Raw genomic sequence first — 11,516 nt, 5'->3', positions numbered from 1 at the left:
GATTCTTAAAACTATAGAATGTAAAGTTTAAATGGGCCTTTCATGTTATATCATTAAATTTAGTAATACTATTTCTCGGGCATTAGGTTTTAACTCTTATAAGAATATACATATTTTTTTCTGTTAATGTACAAATATTTTTCCGATGTGTTTTGGATATTCCTTCTCTAATAAAAAGAGATACCATTTTGTTTTCGGTTGTACAAGAAAGAAGATCAAGCATTTTTCTTTTTTAAATTTAATAAGCCACATTAAAGAAGGAACGTTGCAATGCTTTTACGACGTCTCCAGAGTAACTGAATGACGGTTCATATGGAAATCGCAGGTAAGCGTCTCATACAACAACGCCCCCTATAGTTCGTTGCGATCGCGAATTGAGTTTAAATTAAATATTGTCCTGTTTTAAGTGCATGAATCTGAATTGAACAACCTGATAATGCTCACTCTGGTTATTGTTATCTGGTTGCTCACTACGTGCTCTTGCGCGCCGAATCCAATCAAAAACTGTTGCCAGCGCGAGAAAAGAAATATCATCGGTTTTATTGATACATACATACATACGTACGTATTAGCGTTTTATATAATATAGATTTGTAGTAATGTTTATTTATCCAAAAAACAAATAGACGAACTCTTTCAAAATTAGTTTAAAAAAAACAATAGATATCCAACTAATGTAATGAAATTCTACTTAAGATTATTGAGTTAATTGCATGCTATAATTATGTGCATACATTTATTTAAAAAAAAATTTTTTTGAACTAAATTTATATTTTTACAATGAGCAAAAACAGTGCTGGCAATTCCGCGACCAAAAATCTTTTAACATTTAATAAAAAAAGATTAAAAGCATAGTTTTCAATAAATGTTAATTGTTTTTCTAAAATCATCATTATTAAAATTTTATAATTAAAATTCAACCTTATTAATTATAAACTTTGAATTATTCAATATAATATTATTTCCTCGCGCACATCCAATTCCGGGTCAATCCAAGGTAACTAACAAATCAAACTTGCTTTTGTACTTCAGTTAGAAAGCGCCGTATAATGATCCCACTATTTACGCTTCTATTTTCATGTTTTGTAATCTGGCAGACTTGTTAAGAACATATTTTAAATCATTTTTGAACGATGCCGGTATGTACATTTGAATTTTACTCGCTTTACATATAACATTTTGTGTTTTATTCTGTATTTTCTTAAATTTTAATTTTTCTGTTTTTTTCTTGATAGGTTTTATTTTGCATTTTTTCCTTAATATGTTTGATTTTCGTATTGGTATTGATATAAATTGCTTTAGATATATTAATACAATATTAGAAAGCAATTTTTTTCGCATATATAATCGTGTAAGCTGGTGAAGAGGTTATATATTTTCTGCTTTTTAATCATCTTTTTTTTTAAAAAATTCAGAACATATAACTCTTACGATTGGATCCATCACGCGTATTTTTATTGAAAAGCTTTTGATTCGGTTTACTATTTCTTGAGTTATTTGCAAAAATTTGTGTAGTTTTGTCCTTGAAAGTTATTTATATGATTACCAAAAATAAATAAAAAATTACTGATTACATAATTCAATAGGAAAAAAATTGTCGGGCGTTCATTATAAACAGATAAACACTAGTACAGGCATAAACTACACTGATGAAAAAAATTAAAGAGAGGAACGGTTAAAAAAAAAATAAGTAAAGCTAATACGCAAATATAGTTTGTCTACGGTAGGAACTCCCCCCGCCACAAAAACTGAGGCCTTCTGGTGCTATGGAAACAAGAATAGCGTATTTCAGGGAGGGTAGCTTCTCTTCACTCAAGGGTTAACACAATAGACAGAAAAAAAATATTCCCTAACTCTTCGAGTCAAAACCTGTCCTAAATAGCGAACCTAATTGAAATAGTTATACCTCGTTACCATAGTTACCCCAACGGTTCCAGAAGAATGGCATGGGGAGTCTTACTTTAGACAAACTATAAGTTACCAGATGAAAGCTAAGCTCTTCGTGGACACCTCTGTCATGCAGTGGCTTGTGACGTCATAAGAAGTGGTGCGGTGATCGCGTTTGTGTTCAGGTACCTCATTCTCTCACCGAAGTTTGTAGCTTAAGGACGTTTTGAAACATCGTAGCTTATACTAACCCTTGGTTTTGGAATTTCTTCATTTAGACATAGCTAGTATGGCTAGTCGTCATCCTCTAGAATCTAGACCATAGATTGTCAACCTTTTCAACTTTGCCGCCCCCTTAGTTAGCAAAAAAAAAAAAGCTTCAACTCCCTTTTTTTTATAACCTTCGTTGACAGCCGACCCAATTTTGGGTTTACGACTACTAATGTTCAACTCCGTAGCCGTGTAATTTTTAACTCAATCCAGAAGTCAAGGAAACTCCGGGAACAGTACCCCCAGAGGTATTTATTTGTTATGGGAACATGGAGATTTAACGTGCATCAGTCACCATTTACTACACTAGGAGCCTTCGGCAGGCGGGGATCGAACCCACGAACTCTTGGACATGGGCCCAGTGCCCTACCAACCAGGCTATTCCGGCTCAACAACCCCCTTTGTGAAAAGCCAGTTATTTAGTAGAGTGTGGGGACGGAGAGGGTGTGCTGAATTATAAGAGGCAACATTTTTAAGAAATTTTCGTACGCGTTAAATTTGTTTAGTTTAACTGGATACTTTTCCCCCGACAGGTAATCGCAGTCTATTAATTATAATCAAAATAAATACGGAAATGGAAGGAAAAAATACAGCAAGGAAACCTATGCTAAAAAATAGTCATTTATTCTTAATTAGATAACGAAAAAAAAAAAACCTAAAAATTTTTTTTTACTAAAAAGTAGTATCAACGAAACAATTAAGTAAGTATGTTAGTGGGATGATTGTGCTGGATGATTGAATGTTAGCAAACTGTCTCTCAGAGCTACATCTCTGTCTTCGAGGAACTCCAGCACAGAGTCGGAAAGATTCCAAAACCTATTGAGACTCACGCCTTTGGAAAGCAAGCGAATCTATTCAAGTGATTGAATTCTTCATCGTTTTTCGAACAGAGTTGTCTGAATAATCGATCATTGAGAGCATTACTGCGAATTTTGCTCACAACAGAGATTATATGACTGATGCAAACGGGGTCGGTAAGATTTTTTGCAACTAAATGCTGTCTGTGAATCACGCAATGAGCAGCTAAAATATCTGGTACCTCCCTCTTCGAAAGGACGATAAACCAATATCTCCTAGAAGAGAGTTGGCCTCAGTACCATAAACAAAAAATTTGATCTTTTAGCAGTCCAAACTCAAGGACAAGAGGAATATGTTTCTCTTACAAATAATCTTTGATAGTATTAAAAATAAATTCACCTTTTACAATCAAGATTCCTGCAAAAAACAAGTCTTGAATAATTTTTCTTTCCTTCACAAACCGAACGTACACCAACAGTAAAGCCTCGTTATTTGACAAGTTTGACTGATCAACTTAAAGGGAAAATTGTTTGGATATTAAAAGTTTGCACAAGGAAACTTCAATGTCTTCAGCCGTCTCATCCATTCGTCGCCTCGCTTCATCGCTGCTAAATGGGATATTTTCGATTACATTGGATGCGGCTGGATGGTGAAAAACTGCTTCGAAAACTTTCTTGACAGCCGGCAGTACCAACTTTTCGCCGAAGGTATGAGCTCTCCCAGATTTAGCAATTAATCTTGATATATTATAAGAGGCTTTCAAACCATCGTTGCATTTTTATGATGAACTCGCTAGTAAGCCTGAAACCGAAGCGAAGGGTGCCTTTAGAAACTTGTCCTTCGTGAAAAGTGACAAATCTTTATTTATGTTTCTTTATTATGTATACCTTTTGAAAATGCTTCTGCAAATGGGATGGTTTCATTGCCTCCATAGACAAAACTTTGTTACGAAGTAAACACATTGGCAGTCGAGATTTCGACAGCGATTGAATAAATCCGAACTTAAAGTACGTGGCACTGTATTGACGATATTTCTTTTTGTTAAACGACATTGTTGGCGTCAGCAAAATACAGGGTCTTTATAATTAAAGTTCCACTTTGAAATGGCTATAAAAATAAAACTACCCGACCAAATGTCATCAAACTTGGTAAATGTCTATAAGAGGTCATGGAATTTTAGTTCCCGCAACAAAACAAAACAAAAAAAAAGTTCAAAAATTCACCACCAGCGGAGAATGGTGCTGTATGCAATAGTGTTAAACAAATGTGAAATATGCAAATTTATTTTACACGTCATGTGACTTTGCAGATATAAAAGTGAGGCGCCTTGTCTGAGCTGTCAGTGTTCTGAGTCGACAATGTCTGTTACCATGCAAGACCGTGCTTTGCTCGTGAAACGTCACTATGAATGTGACAGCAATGAACGGAGGGCTTTACAAAAGTTCCGTACTGTAAGAGGAAAACGCCGAGGTCCAATGACACCGCAAGGTTTACGGCAAATTTACGGTAAAAGACGTGTAAAACAAATTTGCATATTTCACATTTGTTTAACACTGTTGCATACAGCGCCTTTCTTCGCTGGTGGTGAATTTTTAAATTTTTTTTGTTGCGGGAACTAAAATTCCATGACCTCTTATAGACATTTACCAAGTTTGATGACATTTGGTCGGGTAGTTTTATTTTTATAGCCATTTCAAAGTGGAACTTTAATTATAAAGACCCTGTCTACAAACGATGAAAGAAAATGAACTATTTCTCAAACTATAAATAATTTACGATAAAGAATTAATTCACGCAAGTATCTGGCCAAACAAACAATGAAATCGAATTGAAACTGGGAAAGAACTTAATTGAAGAGAACGAAAACCAACATAAGAAACATGGATCAAATCAAACATTCATACTGAAAGCGCATGCACATCAATTATCGCCGAATGGCTTGAATGAGTCCGAGTCAAAAACAACTAACTCGTGAGCTGCTCTGGTTCAAGTTGGAGAATAGGTGTCGCATAAGTTAGTTTTATTGCTGGTACAAATGGTGTATCGGATAATCTTAATTTAGTCTTTTTTTCTTTAATATTAATTTTAGATTAATTTCATTTATCAAATTAATCTTAATTTAATAATTTTATTTGGTAGCTTCAAAATTAAATTTGAATGACAAAACATGCTTATCGCCTCCCCCCCCCATCCGCCCAAAACATACCAACCGCAACCCTACCGCCAAAACAAACCCACCGTCCCTCAGCATACTCCCAACTCACTCCCGTTGAGAAACAATGCTGCCACAAGATGGCGGATAGTTGGAAGATTCAACTGCCGCTCAACCTGTATAATATAAAAGTAATATACATCTCAGTGATAACAGTCACCCAGAGATTTAATGCAGGTGGTCTGTATGCCAGGCGCCCTGTAGTTTGAATTCCTTTGACTGTGAACCATAAAAAGGAGTGTTTAACATGGTATCGAGAACATCTATCTTAGAAGATGGTGAGGGAGAGTTTTCAGTGATGAGTTACAACTCAGTCTGGACAGCGACTCGACACGGGTCTGATGGTCTGGGCAAGCATCAAAGCAGACGTGCGTACCAACTTTCAGGTGCTCTGACAAGTTAGCGGTACAGGGACGAGATCCTTGTACTCTATGTGAAACTTTTCCTCCTAGCATATGGACTAAATTTCATCTTTATGAACGATAATGCTCGTCTAGATAGGACTCACCGAATACCTCCAATAGGAGGAGGACATTCGACGATTAAAGTAGCCTATGATGTCCTCTGATCATAATCCCATCGACGTATGGAACACCCATGGCAAACAAGGACAGGTATTCTTTGGCCAAGGGGACACCCTTAGACACTCAATTGCAGCTTGAGGAGCAGCTCCAACGACCATCGATCAGCTCAAGGGTGCCTTGGTGCAAAAGTGAATGCGGTTGGCACAGGTATTGATAAGAGCCCGGGTAAAATAGTATGGAACGCCGATACGAGAGTTCTGTAATTGTTAGAGGCGATCCTATACCCTTTGATACCCGCTTTTCTCTGACTGACAGGATGTCAGTGTTTTTTTAACCATAGCCAAAAATGTAAGTCACATATAATATATTCAATAGGACTCGCAAATTATTTTTAAGCGTGGAAGAACGAAAAATTCTATTAAGATACTACTGAGATACGCGGTACTAAAAATACCAAATCTAGTTTGATAGCCTGCGGAAATTTGGCGATTCTAAAAATCGTCTTTCAACGTTTTGTAACTTCCACCAATTGAGAATTTAATGTTACCAGTCTCTCTTGCTTCAGTAGAAATTTGATCGCTTTTTAGTGTATTTCATAGCTGATTTGATTATAGCTTAAAAATTAATTTCACTTTATATATGGCCTACCAGCCAATTTTCATTATTTTCCAGAATATTTTTCTCAAGTGATAGTGAAATGAAATTTGTAATATTAAGCGTAAAAAAGAAAACTATTTTTGCATTTTGCCAGAGCTAGTACTCAATAACATGATATTATCATGCTTTAATATATATGTTTAATTTATTCTTATGCAAGATTGTCAAAAATCAGAATTTTTTTATGAAACTAAAAAATTTGATTTTTTAAAATTTGAAACAAAATTTTTATTCATTTCTGATGTTTATTTATTTATTTATCTTTACTTATACTAATCAAAACTCTGAAAAATATTTTTATAATATACAAAAACATTTAAAAACAATATTATAACTAAACAGAGGCGTAATAGACTTAGGCCCTCCCCCCTTCACAGAATTTACTTGTGCACCCTATAATAAAATTAAAATAATCAGACTATATAAGACTTACCATTATTATTAAATTATAATACGAACCATAGACACTATGGCGAAAAGACATATGGGTATTTAAAATCATTAATTATTTTTTTAAAATTTAAGATAATAAAGAGCATATTTATGAGAAGGCGAAATTTAGAAAAGGTACTGAATCGAAACATATATACTTACCACTCAAAATTAAACTAATTTTAACAATACGAGAAAATAACCCACTATCTTAAAATATTTATATTCAAAGTTTAGTAAAAAATTATTTTTAAAAAGTGGATTTAAAAGATAACTTATGAAAACTATTTTAATTAGTACTATTTTCTGGAGCATAAGCCTTCAAACTTCGTGCTCTCCCCTCCCAGCGCCGCAGGGATTGTGAGCGTGCTATTAACGCACTTGTAACCAAAGCACTTAATATTTATAGCTAAAATGGAATGAAATAATTATTGCAAACTAATCACTAAAAAAATGAAATCATAGTTGTTTTTACTGAAGCTCAAAATTTTCATGAATTAGTTAAGACATATACCCAATTTGTCAGTTATATATCAAATGAAGAATAAGTTAAATTAGATCAGGAAATATTTAAAAAAAAATTACAAATTACTATTGGTAGAATAAGTCTTTCTTCATTATTATTTACACACAAACCACGTGCTTAATAAATTTTGAAAGTATTTATATTTAAATAAACATTAAACTAAATTGGTACAGTTGAAATGAGTTTAGTAAGTAAAAAATAACTTCGCATTTTAAAAATATATTAATTTAAAAATATGTACCTATTAATTAATTATTTCACATAACTTTAATCCATGTTTGATCCTTTTTTTATTATTACAGGAAATATAAAAAAAATTCTAAATTACTATTGGTCTTCTTGATTACTATTAAATTACAAAATTACTATTGATTTTCGATTCTCAGCGACGTCTTGAAGCCCATGGATAGAAGCGAGAAAATGCTAGTTTGGGTAGCGAAGGAGGCCTGAGCGTAAAGTTGAGTCCTTTACCACAATCCAGCCATTGATCCGAAAATTGTAGAGCTTCAACCCCTGTGATCCCCGCTCCCGTTCGACTAGCTTAATCATCATTCACTTACTGAAATTCTTAAACTCTCTAACAAAAGTTCTCGAAGCTTTTACCAGGTTTACCAACTCATGTCGAGAAATTGTATATTTTTTACTCGTTAGATGACATAGTATAGTCAAGCGAGTTATAAAAATTATTACCATTGACTAATGCTGTGCATGTGCAATCATTGCTGTTTTTCTATACAATTTTAACCACAAACTAAGAACCAATAATACAGAAATTAGTTTGGGCAGGTCTCTGAGACAAAAATAATGCTAGCTAATGAGAACGCCTACCTTCAAACTTTAGGGTTGAACTCATTGGGTCGTATTCCGGAATGACCTGTGCTTTCTTTTATTATTCCATCTATTGAAAAAAGAATTTGTATTCAGCTCAGTATCACTCATACTTTTTTTAATATCGCCCAATCACGCGTCTCCAGATTTTAGGCGACGTCAGCATTTACAAAATGGTACATGACTCATTCTTTCTCCATTTGGAAAGCACGGTGCGTGTCGGTATGCATTTGTTTATTATTATCGTCATTTTTTGTTCCTTTTTTTTTCTTCCCTCTCCTTGATTTATATTCCGTGTGTAACCGTAACTGGCTGCGAAAGACAATGCCGACTCATTCCCAACCTGAACTTGACTCTTTTTCATGGTTCGACACTATCATAATGAAATCTGTGAAAATGATGCTTCAATATTTGCTGTATTAACTGTGACTGTGTTTTCTTCAACAAGCGGAAAGCAGGCAGACGCAAATGAAAGTTCTTTACTTCCTCTTTTAACAAAGTCGTCAATGTAATCGCCTTATTTACCTGTGTATTGTTAGGGCTTGTTAAGTTAAATCACGACGGATTGTCCTGCTCATTTCTGCATACTTCATTGTTTTGAAATTATTTATCTAATTAGTCAAAGAATAAACGTTACTTATTCATAGAGGCTGATTTCAAAGATTCTGTGGCAGAGAGTATTAGTGGGCCTCTATTTTTTTGTTCGTGAGAAACAAATATATTGTAATTTAAATAATAATTTTGATAAACTTACAACTCAGTATAGTAGCCTTAATATATAGAATAGGCTCCTCCTTGAGAAAGGAGCCTAGGCACACGCCTTGAACGTCCTCTGCATAAAATCGTAGACAAGTAAAGAAAATGTAAAGTAATTTTACACGCGTCGTAGGTGACCATAAAGATTGCATTTTAGTAATTTTTTCAAGTGTATAGGTCACCGTGAATGTCAACAATCACAGAGTCGCTTTGGTGAATGTCCGAAATATTTGTTGTATCCGATTTGATATTAATTTATTCATTGATATTATTATATTTATTCGATATTTTAATATCTGTTGAGTATAGATGAGCAGAAACAGTTCGGAGTACGGGTTAAATGCATACTGGGCAGTGGTACTTGACGTTAAAAAAACATTGATGTAGGGCATACCGGACAAATGTATACCGGTCAGTGGCACTTAACTAGACCTAGTATATATTTCACCGCAACATATACATTTTTGTCTTTCGACTTCAATTATTTCTATCGGGTTTATAATTAAGTGAAGATTGGTTAAACTATTATTAGTGAATGCATATCATTTTCTTGAAATAACTACTCAAATAAAAAATAACTAGTCAAAGGGATAAGTAACAAAAAATATATTGTATCAACATGATGAATACAGAACAAAGCATTATACCACAAAAAGGTGTAGATGTCTCTTTTACCAGTATCTTTTAAGAAAGTTACGGTTACAATTGACACTTAATGATGCCATCTAGTGGTGGTTTCTGATTTTTCCACAACATTAGAAGCAAGAACTTCATAGCTTTATCACTATTTTAATTAATTAATTAAAATTTATTTTCATGTAGTGTTATCTCTTTTAAATTCAATAATATAAATAATATCTCCGAATATTTTCGTGTCTTCAATTACTTGAAGGGGGGAGGATACGCGGAGAATGATCAATTGCATGCGACTTGTAAACAATGTCAAATAAACGAAATAACTGAATTGTGTACAAAACATAGAAAAAATACAGTTTCTTATAATAATAACCTTTTCAGTTTCATTTGAAAATTAAACTGATTTTATGATTTCACTGGAACTGAATTTGATAATTATTTGTCAAATGTTCATATTTTGTATTTATTTTTTAAAAAAGAAGAAAAAAAACTTTTATTTCGGAAATTTTAGACATCATTTTTGACAAGAATTCTTAAAATATAGAATAACTTCAATTTATAGAGGAAAATCTGCATAGTAAAGTGTGAACTTGGTACTGTCAGCAAACGGCAACAAGGCTTTCCCTCGGCACTCATAAAATATGGCACGATCAAATAGCTTTCATTGAATTCTTCGAATTTTCTCCAATTGATCCATTTGATCCGTGGTGATTTAGGGGATAGGGCCCTAGCCTCCCAACGGGTCGAATCCCAGCGATGGCTAGGATTCGAATTTACCCGTTAGATAACCCTTGCCGTCAGGCTAACAGTTGCGGTTTTCTCTTCCCAGGTAACGCAAATTCGGATTAGATCTATCAAAAAGTTCTCCACGAAGGCAAATTTCTCCCAATACTTGATCCAGGATCTCCCTTGTCTTTTGGATTGGTTTCAAAATTACAAGGCTACGGAGTTGAACATTGGTAAGCATAAACTCGAAAAATTGGGTCAGCTATTCAACGACGGTTATAAAATAAAATTGAAAGTGTTATGTAATAAAATTGTATAATAAAATGTTATATCAATAGCATTACATTATTTTATAAAATGTTATAAAATGAAATTGAAAAATAAAGAAATTTAAATGTATTTCCTAACTGGAATTAGCAGAGAATAAAGGTCCACAGGCCGCCTATATTGGCGCCTCTCTAGGATCCAGCTTATTATTTTTTTTTTTAATTTTTTTTTTTATTCGCGATTCAGACTGCTGACCACAGTTTTAATTTCTGAAAAGAAAAAAAAAATTTTGAATTATAATTCCCATTCGAAAGTACGTATTGTTGCACATACATTCATTTTTTGTCATTTCTTAGAAATAAAAAAATAAGATAACTTTTTTTTTGTAAATGTGCACTGTTTTTTTTGTGCACTTTTTTTACATTGTTTCGAGCGATTTCAATAAATTAACTTAAGCTTCAAAACTATCAAAGTTAGACCAGAAATTTAAATTTTTAGCAACATTTAAACTTTATGGCACAAAAAAATTAATAAAAATTGTACTATATTTAAATTTTTCAGATTAAATATGGTATGCCCTCAAACGATTTGATGATTTGTGCTGTATCTTCAAATTGGTAAAAAACTTCATTAGTTATAGAATTCAATTTAATTATTTGCTGAAAAGATATTGCAACTTATACGCTTAGTGTATTAAATGAATTAGTTTCAATATGACGAGTATTATTATTATTTATTTAAAATGAAAAGATATTAATATTCAAAAGCAAAATAATTTTTTTTTGTTTACTGGATTCCAAGGAGAGTGCAAGTACACCCTCTTGACCCCACTTCTGGCTACCCGTTCGATAAAGTAAATAAAGACTAAGACATAGGGTAACATAGGTAACCATATAATAAAAATTTTAATGTAGCTGAATCAATTTTTTCCTTCATTTATAATTTGGTATCCATTAAGTTTTGAAAATATGTATATGTATAGATAGGAAATAGATTG

Source organism: Parasteatoda tepidariorum, chromosome 2 (genome assembly GCF_043381705.1).
Source record: "Parasteatoda tepidariorum isolate YZ-2023 chromosome 2, CAS_Ptep_4.0, whole genome shotgun sequence".
Taxonomy (NCBI): domain Eukaryota; kingdom Metazoa; phylum Arthropoda; class Arachnida; order Araneae; family Theridiidae; genus Parasteatoda; species Parasteatoda tepidariorum.
This window is presented reverse-complemented; position numbering follows the sequence as displayed.